We start from the raw sequence: 25463 nt of genomic DNA, 5'->3' as shown, positions 1-25463 counted from the left end.
CTACGGAGGGCCAGGAACTGCGGGATTAATCTCGTAGTCACCAGAGGAGCGCTCCCTATTCCGGGCTCTCACCTTCCTGGGGCAACCCCAAAGCCTTGCACAAAGTCCGTGTCTGACAACACGTGTTGATGAACTGTCGTATATGCAGACATATTCTCAGAACTTTAAAGAAGTGTGGGTAAACCAGGAAGAAAGGCAGTCTGCCAAAGAACGTGGGCATTTTGCACCCCCTTTCTCCTGCTTCAGTAGTGCTTGCTGACAGGGAATGCTGAGCCGTGTCCCTGCGGTCACATTTCTGTGCTCGGCTTCATGATACGGGGAACTGCAGATGAAGCTGAGGATAACTTGAAAAGAAAAGGGTATTATTGGTAAATGCGCTGGAAGCCTTGCAAATCTGAGAGGATAAATTGAAATTTTACAGGACTAATGAGTTTTTGAAAACTGTTAGCCAGCCTTGTCCAAACAGTTCTCTCCCTATTTAAGATTTTCTAAATTAGAAACTCAGAAATTTCAGTACATGTTTTGGTCCTGGAATGAATAAACAGCCGAAGTAGATAGTGTGTTTCCATTCATCAAAGTTACATTGTATCTTGCTTCTATTATAATCATAGTGTATTATTCTTACTGTAATCGATAGTCTGTTGGAGCACTTGGGAGATAGTAAGTAACTGTCACTGGACTCAGCTGTCAAAAATAAGTGAATTCTAGGCATTTACATTTCGTTTTTTTATCTACTGTGGGGTTCTGAAACATTTTCATGTAAGCCTAAAATTAAATATTGAGGTAAGTGCAGTATTTTTGGAACTGTTCTTGATTCAAAGAGTTTATAACCCAGTAGTTATTAGAACCTTGAATCTGATCTGGTGTTTAAGTCTTAGGGTCAAATTTGAATGCACATTCCTCATGGAACACTGCCATGCAGCCACATTTATATATTTGACTCCAAAAGGCTTGCTTTGAGGGCTGAACCTTTCACACACTTTGAACTGTACAAGTGACCTTTATTCTTGCTACACTTATCAACAATTTCATTTGATTCTACTGTCAACTGGGTAAATACTATTTGCCTCCATGTACTTAATTTGTTGCCCCAGGGAATTGTCATCCCCATTCATCAGCCAAGATTGTATTTTTACACTTCCATTATGTAACATTATGTAGTTGAATGTGAGGACTAAATATTCTCAAAGATCATTTCCTTCTTAAGCAGATCATGTGGGGCTATTTAGTCTTTTGCCAAAAAATTATCGGTAGAATATTTTATCTCCACTGCCTAAAAATGCTCTGAAATGTAAAACAGATAAATCAAAACTAAGTTGCTCACCATTTATATTGACAACAGTTGGAAAAATAATTACAAATCCTAAATTGTCGTATTTTGCTTATTTCTTGCCCATATCAAAAATTTAATGTAAGTATTTTGTTAACATGTTAGGACTCTTTCAGATTTCAGGTTTAATCCATAGCATTGTTTTATATTGACCTTAATGCTAGAATAATTGATTCTGAAGTTTTTGCCCATCATCTTCAGAATAAGAAGTCAGAATTTGTACAGATGTCTCTCCTTTTTAAATGGCCCCGCATGCTCAATCCGTTACTCACGGTTTCCACCTGAGTGGTAGTTTTCAAAGTGTGGGTCATAACCCAGTTGTGGGTCATGAAATCAATTTAGTGGCTCTAAATCAGCATTTTTTCAGTGAAGGAAAGTAGAGTAGAAAATGTCAGGCTGCAGGCAAGTTGAAACAGTGAGTCCCACGTGGTATCCACATGTGTGTAGGCAAGACCTCTATGTGGAGTGGTCATGGCCAAGACGTTTGCCAAATATCGCCGTCCGCAGAGAGCTTTCCTTTTCTCTCTCGCCTGCTTTCTCTTCTTTTGAGTCTTTGAGTTACTTAATGAGACAAGGCTAAGACAGAAAATCTGAAGCCTGCCAAGATTCAAATTTTGGCTCCAGCATTTACTAGCTGGCACGCGGATTAAGCTGTGTGCCTCAGTTGCCTCCTCTGTAAAATGGTCATCATCCCAGCACCAGCTTCCCAGTCTCCTGGGAAGATACAGTGCTGGAATGAATGAGCTCATTCATATGTAAAAAGTTTGGGCCAGTGCTTGGCAGGTAGCAAGTACCATATAAGCATTAGCTAGTGAGATTATCAACTCCGGAGTGCTCACTTACCATTTTACATCCTTGTATGTATTCTTTCAACATTTTATGTTTGGGGTTTGGTTTTTAAATGAAGACATACATGCCTTTATACTAGAATTGTTTAGACATTAATTAAATTTTTTGCAGTTCCTGAGATGGAAACTTTATTAGGTATTAAAGAGTGATTCCTATTTGAATTTAAATATATTGGAACAAACTTAATGAAGTTTCAACTATAGGAATCGTTCACCGAATGCATGCATTTCTGATGCAATGGTGAAGGATTTTAATAACAATTGGTTTTGCATTATGAATATACATGGGAAAAGATCATCTGCTACTTGGCAGTGAAATGATGAAATGCAAGATTTTTAAGGTGAGACACACTTAAGAGTAAACACTAAGATATGTTCCTGAGGTTTTTGGAAGATTATTTGTAATTCATATTACATGTGGGGCTATTTAGTCTTCTGCCAAAAAATTATCGGTAGAATATTTTATCTCCACTGCAAGATATGGCAAGATATACTTGTCCAACCAGAGCTAGTGGAAGAGTCAGAAATAAATCAGACTTTGAGAAAGCTAAAATAAAAGAGGATTGTCCGGCAAAAATGTTTAATCTTTAAGTAGATAAAAACCATCAGAACTGTAATTTTGTAGCTCTGGCCAAATCAGATCCTGGAAAGACTGCATTTAATACCAACAGGCAAGCTTTGCATCCTAATGAGTGACCATCTGACTTCAGAAATTACATGTAATTCAGTGACCAAAGAATTATAAACAAACTCAGACGGACATATTTCATTGATCTTAACTACACAAGGCATAGCCCCGAATCAAACAATTGTCTGGGCAAATACATACTTTTTACATTTTCACCATCTAAGAGAAACAGTAGCTTTTTGTAAATTATGAGAGAATGTAGGTGCTGACGCCTATACAAATGGGATTTTCAACCCACGGCTTTTCTTTTCTTTGGTGCAATACATGTAGCTTTCACCGACATGGAGATCCAGAAGTCTCCTTCTTCAGCAGAATGGGTACAATCGGTTGTTGAGGAAAATATATGATGAATATATAATGAATTTTGTAAACATTAGCATGAGTAAAGCATATGGGCACGTTCTAGACAGTAGAAATAACAGCAGAAACCAAACGTTCTTCATAACGGTAAAACTTGTTTTAAATCCTGAAGTAAACAGACGGGGTCCCAGCAGCCCAGCAGGGATGTGTCTTCCTGGGCCTGCCGCTGTGCTGGGAGGAGCCGTTCAGACAGAAAGGAACGCACGCATTCCTACGGTACACAAAATAGGAATTTTGCACCGGAAACAAGGATTCAAAGAAGCACCAGGACAAAGTTTTCCAGACCCTGTATTGTCTCAGAAGGTCTCTCCTGGAACAGGCCACATGACAGGACTAAGTCAGGGGTATTTTGCTCAAAGACCACTTTAGAAACTAGCTGAGCGGGAACTCTGCGAGCCAGGCATGCTGGGTCATAGGGCATGTTGTTGCCCTGCAATTACTACTTTTCACATGACTTGGGCCATCACGTCTTCAGTCATTCAAGATACGGATGCGTATCATCTGTTGGTCGTGAAAACTCTGAGCTGTCAGGGTGCCTGCTTGTGGCATTTCCACCACCAAGCTGTTCTGAGAAGAACCTTGTTCAAGGCTTTGTCTTAGTACCGAAGCTCCCTGACTTACGTCGGGTTTCAGGCTACACTGTAACTGGATTTACTCGGGTCCAAAGGTGGCCTAGATAATTCTGTATTAGATATTCTTTTACTTTTAGGGCAACATCAAGAAAATGGTATTTCCTTCGGGGGCCTGGGTGGTGCAGTTGATTGTGTGACTGACTCTTGGTTTCTGCTCAGGTCATGATCTCAGGGTCGTGAGATCGAGCCCCGAATCAGGCTCTGCGCTCAATGGGGAGTCTGCTTTTCTCCCTCTCCATCTGCCCCTCTCCCCACTCACACACACATGTGCTCGCTCTCTCTCTCTAAAATAAATAAGATCTTAAAAAAAAAAAAACAGAAAAAAGAAAATGGTATTTCCCAAAGCAAACCTTGACTAACTTGGAATTGTAATGTTGGCCCAATTAATTTTTAGTTTGTTTTGGCCAATAGTTAGAATATCCAGATGAAAATCCCTCCAGCTTAAATTCTTGCTCCACTTGCTTCCCCAAATGATTGACTTGGTGTCTGTAAACAGTGTGTGCAGAGCAGAAACTGCTGCACTGAGCAAGGGTGTGGCCTGGGAGCAAATCATCTGGGAAAACACTAGATGGCTGATTTTCTTTGCTGCAGGACTTCTCAGAGCCTTAAATAAGCTAATAATCATTGTGAATCTCAAAGAGAACAGTGCAGTATGCATGTTTCCCAGGTGTGGACCACAGAACCAAGTTTGGGAAACCCCGAGCTCCACGCTATCACTTTGGCCACAAACGTGGTATCCCCACCACGGCTTGCCAACAGCTATGCCCTAGATTCTAGCCTGGTCTTGCCCACTCTCTCCTCCTTGTGCCACCTGACTGTGCTTTGTTCTCTAGTCCTACCTCCCCTCACACTGGCTCCTGGGGCTGGAGCAAAGTCCCGGAGTGTGCTTAAACCCACGGATGCTCACCATCTCAGAGTACCCAGAGCCCCGCACCCCAAGTCAAGATGTCAGCTGGGTCCAGCTTCCGGTGCTGCTGGGGCTCCTGAGTTTGCCGAAGTGTCCCCCGACCTCTGCCTCTGTCTGTGTGTGGTGGTCCTCCCCCCATATGTGTCTAGATTTCCCTCTTCCTACACATTAGGGCCCAGACTAAGCCACACAACCTCGTCCCACCCAACTACACCTGCAAAGACCCCATTTCGCCCAAGGCGACGCTCGTGGTGGAATGGCCAGCACTCCCTGTCTCGGTCCCGCTACACCGGGGGGGGGGGGGCCAGCAAGCAGACATGCACTTGTTTTAACCACCGTGTTTCATCATTGCTTTTTTTTTTTTTTTTAAAGATTTTATTTGTTTATTTGACAGAGATAGAGACAGCCAGCGAGAGAGGGAACACAAGCAGGGGGAGTGGGAGAAGAAGCAGGCTCATAGTGGAGGAGCCCGACGTGGGGTTCAATCCCATAACGCCAGGATCACGCCCTGAGCCGAAAGCAGACGCTTAACCACTGTGCCACCCAGGCGCCCCTTCATCATTGCTTTTAACTGGATTTGTTGTGGAATTTTACCCCGAAGCACAGATTCCTAGCTGGTATAAAAAGACCATACCTGGAGATACCGGGCCTGCTTGCCTACACGGCTCCATCGTCTGGAGCTGAGGAGCACCTGTCCTGGAGACAAGACATCGGGGGACATCAGATTTCCACCCAGCTGCTCCCCGCGTGCCCCTGAGGCCACGTGCGTACGTGGGACTGCTGCTTTCCTTTCGCGGTGTTTGCATACCTGGCCCGCTCCTGCACCACGGGCTCCGTAGACTTTCGGGTTTGCATCCCTGCCCCAGGCAACTGTGCCAGTGTTCTTGGAGCGTCAGCACTTTGGGCTCTTCACTTCCTCCTGCCCACTGTATGGTACATGCAAGTGTAGTCCCCAAATTCGGCAAGGATGCCTGCCCCGAAAGCTGTGGACCCGGGCAGAAGAGTCTGTAAGCTGCCTGGTGCCTGGCCGGGAGGTCTCCTGTCCGAGGCCGCCGGGGAGGGCGCCCACCCTGGGGAGGTCGGTCTCTGTCACGTCCCAAACACATTGTCCACATCTCTCCTGGAGCAGCTGGATTAAAAACAAATGCTCGCCTCACGCTTGTTTTTGTTTTTTGGTTTGTTTTTTGCCCCGTGCGTGGTTTCGTTGTTTCCTTTCAGTGCTCACCGAGAACACAGACACGTGCCAAACCAAACAGGTTTTGAAGGGCTGAGCATCACGGTTCCCCTTCACATTAGTGCTTCCCCACAGCACGGCTCCACCTGAAACCAGAGTGAGAGGCGGAGCAATAAGCTGGCGCCTGCAACTTTGTGCAAACCACGAGGGGCCCGGCCTTCATGACCTGGAAACACGAGAGGCTCCTGCCCTGGTCAGGGGAGCTGCTTTTGGCGCATCCCCAGGCATAGCTGGGCGGCAGGGAGCTGCCCGGGGGAGTGTGCAGGCTCCCCGTGGCCACGCATCACAGCCCCCCAGAGAGGCCACAGACATTCCTCAGTTCCTGTCCACCAGAGCGGAAACCTTCGTGTCCCTTTATTTACATTTCTGTTCCCTCTCAATCTCTAGACCCAGCCTGCCCATGACGTGCCGACGGGTAGAGGGTGGGAGGGTCCACTCCCCTCTGTGCTTAAATGGCTTTGGAGACTCTCTGTGCCTTTGGACCTTTCTGAATAGATTTTCCCCTCTGTAAAAGGGGTGATAACTGTTATCATGCAGGTTATAAACAATATAGGGATATTTTGCGATTAAATAGCATTCGTACCTATGGAGGCAGGTGTTGTCACCGACTTGAAGCACCAGGAGCTTGCGAGCTGCCCGGCACTGGTTCGAGGTGCTGGCAGGAGAGGCCAGGCACCCGAGTCGAGATGAAGGACAGTTTGTTATTTGCCAGAGTCTCAGCATTTTCCCCTTTTGCCAGACGGTGACACTGGAACACACAGATGAGTCACAGGAGGGAACCCTGAGTGTAGGGCCCCCGGGTCTTTTATAACAGGCAGGGAGGGCCCGTGTTTCTCCCCGTGGGAGGCACCGTTGCTGCCTCCCAGAGCTGTGAGCGCATCCCCGAGGGAGACAGCCCTCACCTCCTAGTGCCGTTCACCGTACAGACACCTTGAAAAGGTGGCTTAGAACAAAGAGCACTTGGTGCCCCCCTCATGGGACGGGCAGGAAGCTAAGGAATCCATTCAGAATTGTCTTCCAACAGGAATTCAACCTGACCCCACAAAAGCCTTTGTCTTATAGAAAATGCAACCATTTGGTAAAAATGGGTATTTAAGCAAACATTTCTTATACTGTCAAGTCCTTTTTAAATATCAACTCTGACTCTTATTACATAGAAAGGCACAGGACCTGGCTCTTATCTAAAAATCTGGACAAATGCCCAGACTTAGCGCTCCTCTCCTCAGCACATGAGCCAGATGTGGTCCTCAGACCCATTTTCCTCCTTTGATTTCCTGTCCTGAAACATAACACAGACAGCAGAACAAAACAGAAACAGTGTAGCCACTGCAATACTCGGCTAGACCCACTAAAACTGATATGACCGTGGCATTGAAGGTATTTCTCACAACTGTTCTTGCCTAATTCAGCTTCTCAGAACAGCAGTGATGGAAGGCTCCTTCCAAATAGATGACTTTTTATGCTGAATCAATTTGGTTTGTAAGAAAAAGAAATGAGATCCGACAGCTGCATGGAGCAAGGAAGCATTCCCGATAGTGTCACTATTTAGAACACATTTCTCCCTGTTGCTCTCATTCCCATTACTAAGAAAAATTTCTGCCCAAAGAGGTGTTGTTTTGTGAGTTATGGTGACTGGATAAATCCTAAGAAAAAGCAGTTTGCCTTGTCAGCGGCGTCCACCATGCCGGCTCCCAGCAGAGGGCAGGCGCCAGTCCCCACGCCACCCCAGCACCTGCCACCGCCTCTGTGTGCCCCAGGGCTTCCTTCAGCCTGACGTACTTTCTCCTTGTGATCACCCACCAGGCCCAGGGTCTCCGCCATCCTCACCAAGTTAAACAGTCACCTAGCTGTACTGATAAACACAGGTTCTGTGACGAAACCTGCCTCTTTACGCCAAGCTCTGAGTGAGGCTCTGCGAGCGCCAGCATGCTGCGTGCCCTGGGAGGGCGAGCCAACCGGGGCTCTCCAGCGTCTCCCCAACACCCAGCGTCGCCACTGTCCTCCCAAGCACTCAGAGGCCCGTGTGCAGTAGGACTTGAGTTCAGGCCTGAACCCAGATTTGAATGTCATTCTTTTATTCTATGGGAATGGAGGAAGACTGTCCTTTATACAGAAATTGGAATGGAAGCATTCTCTAAGCCAGCCAAATACAAAGGCTGGCCCGGTCGTCCTCTGCTGGCCGCGGCAGGGGATCCTGCGTCAGAAGGAATGGAACACGCCTCTGGCTCCACGAGCGTCCCATCCCCGACGAATGATGAACTAAGTACCAACAGCAATGGGAGTCCTGGCGCGTCAGTGCTTCAGGGTCGTGGTCTCAGCTGGCTTTTCTAATCAAATCCACATCACTGCATCCTTACTGGAAAAAATAGACGTGATCTTAAGCCGCTGGTGCTAGGGCTCCTGGAAGGAAGGAAACGGCACAAACTGCCTGACGACCAAAATAACTTGGATCCCAGAGCAGGAGAAGGACAGTAGAAAACACTAGGGACGCGAGGGAAGTACGGACTCTGGCGTATAACCATGTACCGACGTTGTCTCATTAATTGGAGTAAACACGCCATTCCAATAAAATGTTAATAACAGAAACTCGATGTAGGAGTATACGGAGAATGGTCTGAACTACCTTGCAATTTTTCTATAAATCCAAAACTGCTCTAAAATAAACCTTTATTTAAACTAATTTTGAAAAATGAACTGCTCCGAGTCCTCCATCATGGGCTATGAGGGAAGCTAGTGCATCTACGTCTTACGCAGACGTAAGCGCGTGGATATATTTTGGGGGTTGCATGGCCCCAAGGCCACAAGCCCTTTCCTGCATGAACAGAAGCCAGAGATACCGGAGGGGCCTCCAGACGCCGGACGGCGACAGGGAGACTCAGAGCCAGGATGTGCTCTGCACCTCTTCTCTGTGACCTGTTTGGTTGTCGTAGCAGTCTGTCTGTCCGCTGCAGGCCACACACAGGGTGGATCGCCACGAGCCCCGGGAGCCAGCCGTTTCAACGAGAAACCCATGCAAAGTGGTTCCTCGCAGCCTCCGGGTTAAAACCGCCGGCTGCCTCCACGTCCCCTGGTCGTGAACCTCTACAGCTGGTGTTCAGTTAGAGGAGTACCTCCAACCGACTTCCCTGCTGGGTGTCCAGTGCATTCAAACTCCAAAACAGCGACCCTTTAATCGACCCTCCTGGGAATGTTTCAGAGGATTCTGGTGCCAATATAATGTGATAGTTTGCCTAATGCGTATCATCCACCCACCACGATATTTAGTGGTGCCTTAAATACGTATTTGTGTCACGATAGTCTTCTTCTTACATAAAGCGATTCCTATTTTTAGGAAATATGGACATGAAATGTTATCCCACCTTACCTGTACTCTGCAAGCATATCTAAGAAACCCACACATTGAAATTGCAGCAGACACCCACAATCATGTGACTGTGTAGGAATATTTTGGGATGTCCGTATGTGTACATCATGATGGCTTTAATAGGCATATATTTGTAAAAGCAGAAGACAGCACTTCCCCAAGACACGTAAGCAGAGCTCATCCCGTAAAATCGCACACGGTTCGTCCCAGCGGAACGTGACGACGTGCAAAGCCAGCACTCTGGAGCAGATCTGGGTCTGCAGAGCCGGGATCATCTTTCTCCTACAATTGCTTCCTCGCTCTAAAACCAGATGCAGTATGGTTGACTAATTCCCTGACTCTGGTCATCGTGTGGCAAAGACATCGGTAGAGCGGCAAATACCACAGCCTTGTGATACAGAAGTACACGTTGACAATCAAAAGGCTGACATGTACCCACGTTGTCCAAGGAAAACCACTCTATATTCATTTCTCTGACGGAAAAACAAAAGGTCAACATGAGTGCTGCCATTTTGTTTTACTCTGAGTGAGAGAGTTGTCGGGAGGCGTTAGAGGAAAGCGGGAGCGCACCAGCCCTACACTCACATCTACATCATGAAATTTGCTGACTTTCTGCAGAGCAAAATGCCATTTTCTGCTACTGCCCACCTGCAAGTTTCAAAACCCAAATGTAGGTGACAGCATTGGATGGCCATTTCCATGCTTGCATCAACTCCCTGCAGCATACCCAGATTTTCGTAAACGGATGGGGGAAAACAACTTCAAATCAAGGTGTCGGTAATGTCTGCGAACTCGTCAACCTTGTGGTGCGTCCCCATGGCTATCAGTACACATTCAGAGTCACCAAGTACACAGTGACCCTCCACGTGGCTCAATTTCCATTGTGCATCAATAACCTGGGGCATGCAGAGATGACCAGGCCCCGTGTTAGTAAGAGCCGACTCAGGCTCGGCCCGCCCATCTCCACCTCCCTGCCTGGGCGTCCCCAATCCAATACAGATGACGGCCGATTTCCCATACGCCAGGCTCGCACTCCCTGGGAAAAGGCAGTAAAGGACAGCTCCAGGGAGCCCTCACCTCATCAAGATGTCCTGGGATGGCATGAGGGCTCCCTACATCAGTCCTTGAACCAGAGCTCTTGGTGGGAGTGATGCCAATGGTGGGGGCCCCCCAGATCAACATACGACCCACATAACAGTGGAGCCTTTGTCACAGCACCTTGACAAGCCCCTCTGCTTTCATTACTAGCTACAAAGCTTGACTGGGGCCCTCCTATAAAGAAATTCCAGAGCTGTCCCACCTGAGAGAACACTTCAGTTATGGTCAGGCATTTCGACCTCTCCCTGCGAAGATCCCCGTAGGTTAGATCTAGGGTCCACGTGCAGAATTCCTGTCTCAAAACGGGTCCCAGGCAATTCTGACAAAAGTGGACCATCCTTTGAAAAGCAGGGACCATAGGTGGTCCACGCTTTAGAACTTGAGCCCCAGAGCCACCTAAAGATGGATTCTGGAGGTCAGGAACACTGGCTCTGAATCACCAGGATGCTCCCCAAGGACATGGCCTTTAAGGAAGACCTTGGCCCAGCTCTGATGCAGACGTGAGGCCGGGACAGATGGTTAGGGCCCAGAAACATTCAGAGAATCTAGAAAAACCACTTGCCCCGATGTCTCCAAAGTTGAATTCTAGGATGTGCTTGTTGAGTAGGAGCTTGGCTTTAACGTACGATGGCCTCAATATCACCTAATGGTTTACTGACAAGAAACTTGAATCAACTTAAGATGGTAAAGAGATAAAGGGCCATCAGTTTAAAATATTCCCTTTCTGACCAAGGACGGAAACAAAGCAAATGTGGTATCGGGAGCACAGACACTGGAATCAAGCTAGGGGTGCACTGAGAACCTCAGTGTGGCTCGTGTCTTGATAGGAAACTTACATCCAAAAGATCGGTGATTATATTAAGTTCTCACTTAACAGCTACTGGGGTTCTTGCTACAAATCCAGTTGTGCGGCCCAGTTTGGGTGCGCTCTCAGGAAAGTTCCGCTAAGGACAGACCCGCTGCCCGCCTCCTCCTTGGCATCTTAGGCGGGTGGTTTCCAGAGTTGTCACAGTGAAAAATAAAATACTTAAGGCCTCAAGAGCTGCTTTTAATTAAATTGCCAAGTTTCCCATTGGGGGTTATCTACAAATTATGCTGCTTTCTTTTTTATGTGAAATGAGCAATGTTCTGTGGGAAACGCCGTGAAATCCAGTCCTCTGTAGGAGCCCGCCCGGAAGGGTGTGGACGGAGCGATCACTGTCTATCCTGCAGCTGCGTTTCTGTGCCCACGAGAGCAGCAAGAGGCCACCCAGCAAAAGGGGCGTCTGCTCTCACTGGGGGGCTCGGCCTCGTGGAAGCTGTGCTGTTGTTGCCATGGGTCAGAGAGGAAAACGGGCAGCGCCTTCCGCAGTGCAGACCTACAGTCTGTTACTGTCGAGAAACGTGAAGTGTTTCGGAAATCACAAGTGGTTCTAAAATTTATTTGATGGTGACCCTGACCCGAACTAAAGTGAAGCTATTCATGGGACAGCGTGCGTGCGTGTGCACGGGTGTGAGCGTGTATGGGCGTGCGTGTGCACGGGTGTGAGCGTGCATGTGTGTGCGTGTATGGGCGTGCGTGTGCACGGGTGTGAGCTTGTATGGGCGTGCGTGTGCACGGGTGTGCGCGTGTATGCACCCACACAGGCACCTGGTTGTGAGTACTCCTGTTTCACGGCACAAGCAGGTACCCTGGCAGATGTTAAGTGGCAAATGCTATGTGGACCACACTGCTTTCTAAAATCCGAGAAACCCTGAATTTTAAAGTGGGAGATCTCCGCATGTGGAGGGATGTTGTGTTTGTGGGTGCTCGATGTCTGTCCAAGTGACCAGCACTGTCGATGAAAAGAGCATCCTTCCCTTGGGCTTTGAGCAGCTGCTTCTGTCATAAATCGAGCACCCAGATGAAAAAGCTTGAAACTTGAGCTCTGTGTACCCCATGCGGAGACAAAGCCTCGAACCCGGGTGAGATGTAGACATAAATGCAAAAAGTAAAGTAATAGTCTGCTAGAAAATTCCACAGGTTAAAATACATTTATGGGCCAAGAGAAGGTTTTTCAAAACTGAACATAAAAATTACTAATTGAGTGGGCGCCTGGGTGGCTCAGTCGTTAAGCGTCCTCTCAGGTCATGATCCTGCGTTCTGGGATCGAGGCCTGTTCATCGGGGAGCCTGCTTCTCCCTCTCCCACTCTCCCTGCTTGTGTTCCCTCTCTCGCTGCCTCTCTCTCTGTCAAATAAATAAATAAAATCTTCAAAAAAAATTACTAACTGAGAAGGGGAAAAAATTATCAAAATTAAGGACTTCCGTCAATCAAAAGATTAGGAGGCTAAAAAAGGCCAGCAAGGGTGAGAGGAGACATGGAAACAGCACTACCGGACGGATGGTGCTTCCAGGAAGATGTGTCATGCCCTCCCTCTTCCCTCGTGCTATGAATACCTGAAACACCCCTGCCGTTACCTGCAAAGCACACCCGAGAAGACCCTGGGGGCGGGAGGAGGCCGACTAGCTGGGCAGAGACTTCCCTGGGCCTCCCCTGACGCAGAGCTGAAGAGCTGGCCGCCCAGAGCAGCGGGCAGAGACGGAGAAGCCCCGGAAAGAGCTGCTGTCTGCAGCCCAAGGACCAGGAGAGGGGCTGTCCTGCAGGACGGGCAACTTCTGGACTATAACCGCCCTACCCAGCGGCAACGTGGACACCCGCCCCCCTCGTGTCCGCAACCGGGACCAGTGCACACGGTTTGAATAAGGTCCCGGCGCTCACAACATGATGTGAAGCCGTCCAGGCTTCAGTGGAAAATCACTCGTCCGACTGAGACCGAGGCAGGTCTCAAGCTGAATGAGCGTCAACTCTGAAATGGCAGCGGTGACAGAGCTACCTTACACGGAGGTCAGCGCATCGCGGTAAAAGTGCCTCCGCAGGAATTACAGGCACACGAAAGTACGTGAGAAAAACCCTGCAAAGCAGCAAAGATGCGAAGAAGAGCCAAGCAGAAGCATCAGGACCGAAAACATGACAGCAGCCACTGTAAGTGGTCTCAGCAGCAGAAGGGGACAGAGGAAGAAGCAGGGAAGCGGCCCTAGAACGAGAGAAGCGGCCCTGTCTGGACAGCAGAGAGAAGCGGACCGAGGTCCCGCAGCAGAACTGAGGCTGCCGCCCGAAGAGCACAGGAGGGGAGGAGACCGCGGGCTGGCCGGAAGCAGTGCTCCCAGAAATTGTAGCTGAAAACCGTCCGAATTTGCTAAGGTACAAGCCTACAAGGAAGCCGAGTGAACAAACACAAACCCAAATCCACACAAGACCTGTCGTGGACTCGTGAAAACGAAAGTCGAAGCAGGGCACCTGGCTGGCTCAGTGGGCGAAGCGTCTGGTCTCCGGACGAGTCCCCATCGGGATCCGGCTCAGCGGGGATCCGCTTCGCCCTCTGCCAGCCCCCACCCCTGCTCGCTTGCTCTCAAATAAATAAATATCTTCGACAATAAGTAAATACACACTTTCCCCACAATGAAATTTCATTTTAAAAAGATTTCCCTTCCAATTTTTGATGTAATTCATGTTCATTGTAGACAATGTGGTCAATATAAATAAGCAAAAAAGGGAAAATCATCCCAAATCCCATGACTGGTATCTTTCTTTCTTTCATTTTGTCTCTGCTACCATTTCACGTACTTCCTTCCTGTCTTTCTCGACGTCCATACATTGTGCACAGACACACAAGAGAATTAGGGTGGTGTCACGCAGCACCCGTGGTTCTGTCTTGCCTGATGACTTGAGTTTTGAAAACATGGGGTTGCTGCCTGCTGTTTCCACACTGTTCATGCGCGATCTTCTGTGACACAGGTTTTGGGGAGCCAGATGCTCCGCACGTTCCCGTGACCCCTAGGAAGGTCGTGGGTCCCTAAGCGTTCCGTAATGAGGTGGTGACTCAACCACAAAAGTTAAGTATATGCCTGTGGCTCCCACAGGTGTGGCCAACAAGTGAAATAAAATAAGAGTGTCCTGGTCTGATAGGTGTCTTCGAATACCCTTATGATGCCTCTACTTTCTGAGGACAAAATGCTGAAGGTGAAAATTTTTATATTTATACAAGAAAACTGCATGCATGTCCATAGGTGGCTTTTAAAAACTCCTTTAAATATGTGTAATAATAGTTCTGTCCATGGGAGTTTGCGTTCATACTTGTGTTGCAATGTTCCCATCTTGCACTTTTTTCTCTAGGAAATCACTGAAACAGTATGGCCTCTTGCAAAAAGCCATGAATCCAGCTGTACCCAAGCCTGTAGTTTTATTTTGTTTAATCTTTTCACACCATCTTTTCTTTTGGGAAGGAAAGAGCTGTCAACATATGATAATATGCTTGTGTTTCACACTGAAAAATAAGTTGGGTGCCAATCTTATCCCACAATTATGCAGCTTTCGACAGAGAACAGGTGAGCACCCTGCCCGAGGCTGACAGGGGCCGGGCTCACCTGGATGGGGGGCAGAGCCGCGGCTGCGAGCTCCAGCCTCCATTCCGGTCCACGCGCCTCTGTCTAATGGAGCAGTCATTTATCCGTGTCAGTGGACAGAATAAAGGGTGATCTGCATTTGTTCCAGGCAATTTCTCCTTTTGTTTTTCTTAATTCATGAGTATTAATATTCTTTAATGAGGATTTTTTTATTTTGAGGGGTTTTTTTTGTTGCTGTTTTTGGAGGGAGCTCTGCTTCCCTCCTTTCTGGAGTGTCGAGCACTAGCAAACGCAAAGTAACGGAACACACAGAACCGCGGTGTATTACCAACGCTTTATAAAGGGGAGAGGAGAGGCTCGGTGTCACTCTACTGAGACGGGGTACTGCTGTAGTCCCAAGGGTCTCATGGAGTGTCGGCAGGGGCCAGTGATTGTAATGTCAGTCTGACGCCCTGTCTTGAGATCTCTGTGTCTCGTGAGACACAGCTGGTGTGCAGCACGGTGCTCGGCCTACAAACACTCGGGCTGAAGCCTGGCGGTGGCCTTGAAGAGGCGCCACGGGTCAGGCAGAGCGGGCGTGGGGAAGCAGTCACCACGTGCGTTTGCGGGTGTGTCCGCGCTGTGATGGAGGCTTTGTGCACGTTCTCCCACTTAGTCGTCAAATACACTTTCGAGTTAGGGCTCCTTCCACTCGCATTCTTTGGGTGCAGAAACATACTCAGAGTTTAAAACCCGCTCGCGGCTGTAGGCAGGTACGTGGGAGACAAGAGATCCAGACCCAGGCAGGCGACGTGCTGAAGGACGCTGAGCTCTACTCACACCTGAACTTGAAGGCATCAGCGTGCCTTAAAATACATCCAAAAATAAACGTGGCACACTCTCTGGTGGGTGTTAAGTTTCTACCGTCAAACATTCTTCCTAAAATTTCCGGTAGGGAGAGCTGAGAGTTACTAACGGGAGTGACGGATGTGGTGACGTTGATGGGGAAAACCTGCAGAGCTCATCTTCACAGAACGAACGCACGTTGTTGGGAAGGCGAGCGCTGCGGGAGCGTCTTTCTCTGGAGGGGAGCTGTGTCCTGTCTCGGTGGTGCTGGCTACTCTCCATCTCCGTGAGGATCTGGCCCCAGTCCCCCGGGGTGAGCCGAATCTGCTGTGCGGCCGGCCATTGAGGATGGCTGAACAGTGAGACGCGGACAGCCCACGCTCCTTGGGCCACAAGGCCTAGTCCAAGGCCGACCCTTCAGGGTGCTGGGGCCTGGGATGGTAATTCTAAGACACGTCCTGATTTCTACAGATGTATCAAGCATATCTGAAAACTCCCAGTTGTAACAACCTGCTAATTTTAGACTCTCTGAAAATACCAAAGGAAAAGGGGCTTAAGCATTTGGTTTGTTCTGTTCGACTACTAAACAGAATTAGGGCTCCTCTGACTCTATGGACACGCACTGGAAACTAGCATGGGGGGTTGAGAGGAAAGGCCAGCATTCGTGCAACCAACGACCGTGAGGAACAGGACACACAGTAGGCCAGGCTGTGCTTCTGCTCGGGGCAGAGAATCGTGCTGTGGGGAATCACGAGGAAGAGACAGGCTGTCCCGACCCAATACAACAAATACTTCTTAAGCGCTTAGTGGTGTCGCCAGAGAGAACAGGGGAAACGAGATCCACGAAACGAGTAAGACAATTGTACACACAGCAGAATACAAACGTGACCGCGGTGTGAGAGGTGTCCTGCAGGTGCCGTGGGTGCTTTGGGGACGGCGTCTACCGAGAGGCTGTGTGGACGGCAGCCTCAGAGCACCACAGACTGGCGGCCGGCTGATGCCACGTGCGTGGAGAGCCCACTTCCTTCCTACACGTCCGTCTTCTGAGGTGTCCTTGTGTGACTGACCAGGACAAGGGGGCTCTCTGGGGCCTCTTCCAAGGGCACTAATCCCACTCGTGAGAGTCCTACCCTTTTGACCTGATCACCTCCTAAAGGCCCCAACTCCTGACACCATCACCTTGGGGGAGAAGCTCAAACACGTGAGTTTGGGGGAACACGACCTTCTGTCCATAGCACAGGATGGTCATGAAGGGGATGGCACTTGGAATGGGACAGAGAAGATCCTGGGGCGTGCTGAGCGCCAGGACGGCCGGAAACAGGGCTGAGGCGACAGGTCAGGGAAGACCCAGGCGCTGGTTGTGGGAGGGTAAGGCACACAATGGGACTCGGCGAGCAGAGGCCGTGAGAGCGGAGGACCTCCTCCCACGCCCACCAGCAGCCCGGCGCCTCCACCCCGGCCCCCACACGTCCACACTCTGGTCCACGGCAGGGCCTGACAGCCTGAGGAATACGATTGCGTTTGTGAGTGGCTTGCTGGAGCTTGATGCTTACAGTGTAAAGCAGTTCAAATAAAATGTGTCTGGGCTGCACGCCGGTGGCCGGTCCTGGCCGGGGAGGAGCAGAGACTCCGCAGAGGGAGCCTGGCGGGGAGGGTCTGAGGGGACAGCGGAGTCTGGGGGAAGAGCTGGCTGCTTGGAGGGGGCTGAGGCGGGGGAGAGGCAGTAAACTTCATGTGCAAACAATTCTTCTAGTCTGAATTTTTAAAGAAGCAATTCCTTTAAGAAGCCAAGAAAAGCCTAATCACACACCTTTTCAGTGACGGTAACTGAAGATATTTTACTGGTGCTTGTGCCGGGGAGGGGTGAGCCCGAGGCTGGCGCTCAGCAGCTCTGGTGCGTGTGGACTCCGCCTCTACCAAGCCTGGAAGATCTCCTCCTAACGTCTTTGTCATGGCCCCACAATTCCCTGGTCATTCCCAAGTGGCAGCCCTCTAGCTACCTCCCCGCTTTCAGATTACGTCCAGGGTAGGATGGGCCTCAGCGTCTGGCCTCTTTCCGAGTATTGCCACCGTGCCCAGGCTCCTGTGCCCATGTGCCAGCCCGCGGTGGCCTCCACTCAATGTGCAGCCAGATGAGCCCTCTAGAACATAGGCTCCAAGCCGCTAGAGCAAAGGCCAAGAGGCCCTGCTCGGCCAGCCCCAGTGATCTCCTGGCCTCGTCTCCTCTCCCGCTCTGCCTCACTCCGTCCGGCGCCATCACAGCTCCTTCTAGGTCGAGAGTGTGAAACTTCGCACGGGGGCGGAGGTAAAGCCAAAGCTACGACGGGCCTTGCTCACAGAGCAGGACGCAGTCTGTCCCCGGAGGCCGGCGGTAGGGAGGGAGAGCTGCTGGATGGGCGGGGCCAGCGCACAGGGAGGGCGACGTCCAGGCATGTCCGCGCACGTCTTGTCCTGGGAGTGCCGTGCATTCCCTTCGAGTGTGGGGTTCAGTGCACAGTGGTCGGGAGGAAAAGGAGAACAAGTCCACAGAGCCTCAGACTTCAAGGTAAGCAAAGCCTGGCCTGTCCCCTGTGCTCTGGAACCCAAGCCCGCCCATCTGGACCGAAGCGCAGCCTGGCTGAACATTCTTGGGGTTGCAGGGGCTTTGGCTCTGACTCCACTCGCAGCTTGACTGTAACAGAAGAGGTTCCTAAAGTAGAATTGAGAATATTTGCAATTAGCTAGCTAAAGATAGGAAGCGAAGACAATGCAATGATGTGTTGTTTGACACGTCATAATAGCACAATGTTAGGCTGTAACCTTGCTTTTCCTGATTTACATTAATATTGTAGACTCAGACAACATCTGGAGTGAGTAAACATTACACTTTTTGCCATGAAATATCTCAAAGAGACACACCAAAACTTTTAGTTTTAAAAAATGAAAGCCAGTAAAACATGTTTGCATCCTGACGTCAAGGGAACTGGGAGTGCATCTACGAATTCCTGTACACAATTAATATGAGCCTTTCGTTTCACCCCGTAGAAACTTGCTCAGCTGTAAACAAACCGTTATGGAAATTGGACCGAATACTAAGCTCATTGCCTGGACACCACAGCAAATGATGACATCGGAGTAAATCAGAGCCCTGCAGATGTCAGACGGAAGGAAGGTTCGCTTTACATCCCCACTGAGGTATAAATTCTATTCCCAAGAATTCAGCACATAGAATGTGTCCAGTGGCTTTCACGCATCACGGGCCATCAGCACGAGCTAATTTTAGAAGATTCTCTGCAGCCCCCAAAGCGATCTGTGCCTGTTAGCAGCCCCACCACTCACCCTCCCCACCCCCAGCCCCAGGCAACCCCTGATCTCCTCGCTGTCTCCAGAGATGCCCTGATTCCCGACATTTCACAGAAGTGGAATCATACAACATGTGGTCTGGGAAAGATTACTTTCCTTGTGATTTTAATAGCTGTAAGCCCATATACTAAGCATGCCTTTATTCTGCAACTTCATTTCCTATTCCTAAGAAAAAGAAACCCCATGAGAACTTGTCAAGGTGCCCGAACAAGGGTCTTCTTGCCGCTCTTGTATCTTGGGCATGGCTGTGCCCGCGTGATGCTTCCTGACCACCTTGTCAGGTTGCTCTCACAAACCGAGCGATGATGCAGGGGTCACTGCCTCGCTCGTCCACGCAGCATGTTGGAATCTCCGTGGGGGTCCGTGATTTCCACGGCCGAGCAGTACCTGACACGTCCTAAGTACTCGTCTTCCAGAGGCCGGCACACGACTTCACGCAGAGTGTATGCTCACCGGCGTCCGCTTCAGTGCCATGGCTCCACCATACGGGACCCTAGCGGAGGGCTGCCCGCCGTGGAACTGACTACGGTGTCTCATTTCAAAGACATCTTGTCTCTTTTATTACACACAGAGTAATGTCCAAGGAATTCTAACCAATCTTGGGGGGAAAAAATCAAGAAAATCACGTTTTCCAAAAAAGATGATGTTTTCTGACCAGCTTACAATTTTCATTTGCTGTTAACCTCATCAGCAGTCGTTAAGGTGTGCAGATGCGGCTGTCAGTTCACTTGCCAAGCCCACCGAATTCCTCTAGTGTAACAACGAATGCAACAGTTATCACTGCTCGCCCAGCCGGCTCTCTATTCCCACAGCGGAACGAGGACCAGAAGTTCCACTCCATGTATCATCCACATGAATCCTTGTTACATCATGGCCTGACTTCCTCGTCACAGGCTTCTGCTGGGGCTCATGCTGCCGGCCAACCTCCAAATCCACCCACTCCACGTCCAAAGTCTAATGCGGTTATATACAAATATAGCAACTTGTCACTCATCCTGTTTGAAAAAGTTTTTTTTTTAAAAGAAAGTATTTATACCATCTCACTGAAAACAGTTCCAAGTCTGTCGAATCCAGAGTGCCACGGCGCCAAATAAGCCAACGACTTAAACAAATCGTAGCGGCTGGGGCCGCCCTACCATCCTCTGCTTGGTTCGTGTGTCTCTCTGTCATCCTGCAGAGCCCAGAGCACGCGTCCAGCCTCCAGGGACCCCACGGAGGGCCGGTCCAGGGGGTGGCATCTCCCGCCCAGCTTCGCGGCTTGGGGCGGGAGAGGGAAATGTGTTCTTTGCATTTTCGCACAGCTCCCACCCTGCGGTTGGCTAAGCAAAAACAGGCCCCACTTGGTCCTAAATACTGCACGTGAGGCCAGCGTCCCGTTCCCCGGTGACAGTTGTTGGGTGATGAGGGGCTTTTTTGCTTTTTGATAATTATAAAAAGATGATAGCCCCACGGTAAAATTACTGTCTTTGGAGCAGGCACTGAGCTAAATGCTTAAAACGTGTGCTGTCACTAACTTCTGAAAGCTTGGTGGACAGGCACCTCTGTCCCCACCAAGCAGGTGACAAGGCCGGGCTCCGGAAGGCCGGTCAGCAGGCTCTTGGTGCCAGCGGCACCGTGAGGTGGGGACTCTGGCGCTGAGCCTGAGCCCTCACCACTTAGCCATTCGGTCTGAGCACAAATTATTCTTGTGAGGGAAGAAAACTTTCTGCTTTAAAAATGTTTTAGGGTCGCCTCGGTGGCTCAGTCAGTTAGGCATCAGAGTCTTGGTTTTGGCTCAGGTCATGAACTCAGGGTCAAGGGATCAAGCCCCGTGTCAGGCTCCACGCTCAGCAAGGAGTCTGCCAGAGATTCTCCCTCTGCCCCTCCCGCTCAGCTCTCTCTCTTCCTCTCTCTCTAAAATAAATAAACCTTTAAAAAACGTTTTAAATTTTATCCCCCCCCCCTTTAAAAGAAAACAGGTTGGAAGTGCTTTTTGGGGTCTTTCCTTGAATTTTGCGTTTCTTTGTCATTGAGAGCGTGGGAGTTTCTGCGGCAGGTTTGCAATGCCAGCAGCACATTGCGTAAAGCTTCTCCTGAGTGCTAGACGTTGCTGGAAGTGACACTTAGATGTCGCTTCCTGCCCTATCAGCCCTGGCTTTGTCCCTCGAGAGCACGGAGCGGGGGCGTCTGTGTTTAGGGCCACACAGTACCCGTGCCACCACAGGCAACGGCGGCCAAGCAAAGGCACAGAGCTGTAAGTGGGGGCACCAAAAATGTCAGCTTTCATCCCAGAGAAGAGCCGTGGACATGTGCCGTCAGGACGTGCATCTCTGCGTCCACAGTCGAAGGACAGCCAGCTCTCTCCGTGTTAGCCTACACCCAGACTTTCATTATGTGAAAATCGCATGGAAACTGCCTTCCGCATAATAAGTACGAGTAATTTATCTGATAAAAGAATGTCAACAGCAAGCATGTATAATTTGTGTGGTGACAAATTGTACCTGTCCTTCCCAGGAAGAAAGGGACACTGCTGTGCACGGAGAGGACGGGGCAGGGTCAAGCATGGATTTACGATGCAGCTCTCAGAAGCGCACGCGATCCTTTCAGAGGGTCGATGCAAATTATACCTAATAAAGTTATTATAAGTAATTGCTGCCTCGCCTCTCCTCTCCTCTCCTGCGTAATCAGGGAGTTTGGAGTGGAGAGCCGGCAGTTACGGATGAGAGACGACTTCAATTCTGAATTGGGGGCATCTCGTGTAGGACCCCTCATCTTCACTGAGGTCACAGATACATTTTCAAAGATTTGTGACATCTTAGGAAATCGGAGCATCGGACTCAGAGATTCAGCCAGGAGGGGTGATAAATGAGGCCTTCGATGTGTCCTGAGGATCCGCACACAGCACCTCAGACACTGGAATTTCACAGGAGAGGCACAGAGAAGGCACCTGCTTCTGCGTGATAATGGCTGGAGAGTGGCGGGGGCATCAGAGGGTGCGGGAAATAACGAGTCTATAGTGCCATGGCACAATACACATAACGAGGTGGGAGGGCCATTCATTCCAACGGTATTGGTTGAGAGACACCGTGCCCACACTGAGCCAAGTGGCGGGGGTCCCTTGACATTCTTCTGTCCCTTGTGGCTGCGGTCAAGTCCAGGTGGCAAAATGACAGAAGGCCTGAGAAGCGCAGTGTTGTCCCCGGGGTGCGGGGGAGCGGGGGGGGGGGGCCCAGCCCAGCCCAGCCCAGCCCAGCCACAGCCAGGTGGGAAGCCTTGTCCAGGCCTGAGTCTTGAAAACCACGGCCAGATGCCCTGCAAAAAGTCAGCTCTGAGCATGCGGATGGGGGTTTGTCAGAACCCGGCACTCATCCCAAAATCATCACTAGTGGGTAATGCTCCCGCCAGGCCTGCTGTGGCAAGGCAGCAGGCTCAGCGCGACGACGGTAAAAAGGGCCAAGGGGGCCTGACGGGTTTCCTCGCCCGAGGAGGCGAGCCTGGAGCAGAACACGGAGAATAAAGTGAGGCTGCCAGCAGGGGTGATGGTGGGGGGGGGGTCAAGAGGTACAAACTTCCAGTTGTCAAATAAATGAGTCCTGTGGATGAAGAGTACAGCATAGGGAGTGTTCTCAATAAAATACCATAAGAACATTTCACGGTAAAAGATGAGTAATGTAGTGAGGTGTTGAATCACTATGTTGCACACCTGAAACTAAGGTAACATTGTACGCCTACTATGCTGCCATAATAATAACATTTAATTAAAAATAAATTTAAAAAAGAAAATATCCTATACAATATCAGTGGGCTTCGAAGTTTGCAAGAAGCCTACTCAGTATGAATAACTTCTCATTAAGAATTTAAGGTATTTGCTTCACATGCCTGACATGGTAGAGACAAAAATTAGATTTCAATACAAGAATGTATTTCTTCTAGAGCTCTCTTAAGAGACTTCCCGTTTTTGTCTTCATTGAGACGATGGTGTTGTGTCTGGGAAGAGGTTTGCCAGTGTTAAAATTAAAGGTGGACAGACCTTGTTCGTCACACGGCTGTTGATACAGAACAGCCGTATTGGTCCCAAACCCCAACGAACCGTAACGGGACCCCAGAGTCCACTTGGACTCTAGTTTCTTTATTCTGCAGGCAATCCTTTGAAACTCTCCTTGAGAAGCTATTAATCACATTTTTCCCATTTTGATGGAATAGTTGACGTGTCCATGGTCCTTTACAACAGTAAGTGAATGTGTGGTTTAAAGAAAAGTAGGGCTCTTCTAGATACATCGCTCTCCATGCACCTCAGCTGCGAGGAGCTCTGCTCCGAGGCCTCGGGCTTTCCAGGGTACAACTGAAGTTGTATGTGCCCTATAAATGCTACGTGTGCACATGCCCATTCACACACTTGCACACATGCTCACATGCACACACATTTTTGTGGTTGACCTATATTCTTCTTTCAGAAAATGAAATGCTGGAATAAATTCTGCACAAAATGTATTTTTTAAATTAAGAGCCTCCTGTAATTAATGTGAGTGCCTCCTGTAGGAAAATGAATGAAAAGCTTATTGTACTATAGTTCCACGTTTCTCCTTTTGTAACGGATCCAGGCTTCACACATTAGGAGGGTAGTCAGCCTTTCCCCTCCCACGTACATTCTGTCCAAGGGTGACACGTGGTGTTGGACATCTCCTACTTCGGTCCGCATTGGGACGCTGTGAATTCAGATGTGGGGTAGAGAGGGTGGGAGTGACGGTAACTGCTGAGTAAGAGCTTCACACCTTTCCATCACAGCTGCTGCGTGAGAGGAAAGCCGTCCTGGGCAGAGCCCCAGAGAACAAAGCAAAGAAAGTGGCCGCAGAAATAAGGAGTGCTAAATGGGCCTTTAGCAACGCATTTAAGAGTTTTTCACAAGATTCATCTTTGACGGTAGTTTTTCTAAAAACTATTGTGCATTACAATAGCAGTCCTCAAACTTTTGTGCTCAGTGACCCCCTAAAAGAACTTCAGAAAAGTCTGGATCCCTTCACTTGGTTTATATAGACAGCTGAACGTTTTCACTGTAACTGTGAATAGTTACAAATGATACATTTGTGGCATGTTATATTTACATTTAAAAATGGAACTGTGAGGGGCGCCTGGGTGGCACAGCGGTTAAGCATCTGCCTTCGGCTCAGGGCGTGATCCCAGCGTTATGGGATCGAGCCCCACATCAGGCTCCTCCGCTATGAGCCTGCTTCTTCCTCTCCCACTGCCCCTGCTTGTGTTCCCTCTCTCGCTGGCTGTCTCTATCTCTGTCAAATAAATAAAATCTTTCAAAAAAAAAAAAAATGGAACTGTGACATCACCTTTTTTAAAAAGCATGTATGTATGTATGTATGTACGTATGTATGTATTTAGAGAGTGCAAGCAGGGGAAGAGCAGAGGGAGAGAGAGACTCTCAAGCAGGCTCTGCACTGAGTTGGAGCCTGACACAGGGCTCGATCCCATGACCCTGAGATCATGACCTGAGCCGAAATCAAGAGTCAGACGCTCAGTGGACTGAACCACTGAGCCCGGTGCCCATGACATCACTTTTTAAAATGTATTGAGTGACATTTAAATTCCATGATATGGTGCCGACCGTCATCCATTTAAAAAATATATAGTGAAGCTCTTCTTTGACATTTGAAAATCTTTCTTTTTGCTAAAGTATACTTTCTTTTTAAACATTTCACTGAAAAGTTTTTATTGGATAGAAAAGGCGTTTATTTGCCAGGGAGGATGATCCCATCACGTTCCTGCTGGAACCAGCACATGGCCTCCTCTTTGCCGAATCTGGGTTTGGTCCCCGTGGGGCGTGTCCTGAGCATCCTGCCTGCAATGCAGAAACGGGCCCACCCAGCACCACACTGCTTGCATCACATTTGATCCCAGATCAATGTGCTCCTGGATCCTAAAGCCAAAGTTTCCATCATCGGAGAAGTTATTTCTTCTTAACTCGTACTCCTGCACCTTTAGACCTTTCTCCGGGTTTCTTCTGCCTTGGCCCCACAGACTGTGTTTCATTTCTCCTGCTGCCAAAGGCTCTGACGGCCTATCGAGCTCTGGAGAACACAGGGGTCTGGCCTCCAGGTTGGGTCTGTCTCCGCTGTCCCCACACGGACGTGGAGGCAGAGCTCACAGATGTGATGTTCCCGCGCGGGCTTCTCCTTTTCCTCTTGAGCCTGTTCCATGGTGGAGAACAGGAAGGGCTACAACCTAATTTCTGAAGAGGTAAAGTAACCCTCATGTGGGTACATAACGCATACCTGCAAAGTTTTACAAACTTACGAATCAGGAGGAAGATCCTGGGGGAAGATGCAATGAGTAAGCCGTTAAGACAGTCTCAGAGAGTTTTTCAGGACCTAGAATTCATAGACGTTAGGGTCAGGTTGCTGAGTTAGACACAAAACTGGTTA

At 49.2% G+C, this 25463-nt stretch overlaps 1 pseudogene; it reads right to left on the bottom strand.

The window, feature by feature from the left end:
• Positions 1-24770: 24770 nt before the first annotated feature.
• On the bottom strand, positions 24771-25238 carry LOC123787541 (large ribosomal subunit protein uL5 pseudogene; annotated as a pseudogene).
• Between the last annotated feature and the right edge of the window lie 225 nt (positions 25239-25463).

The sequence above is a fragment of the Ursus americanus genome, chromosome 19 (genome assembly GCF_024610735.1).
Source record: "Ursus americanus isolate L20-20 chromosome 19, mUrsAme1.1.p, whole genome shotgun sequence".
NCBI lineage: Eukaryota > Metazoa > Chordata > Mammalia > Carnivora > Ursidae > Ursus > Ursus americanus.
The sequence above is the reverse complement of the archived record's forward strand: the minus strand, read 5'-3'. Positions and strand labels throughout refer to the sequence as shown.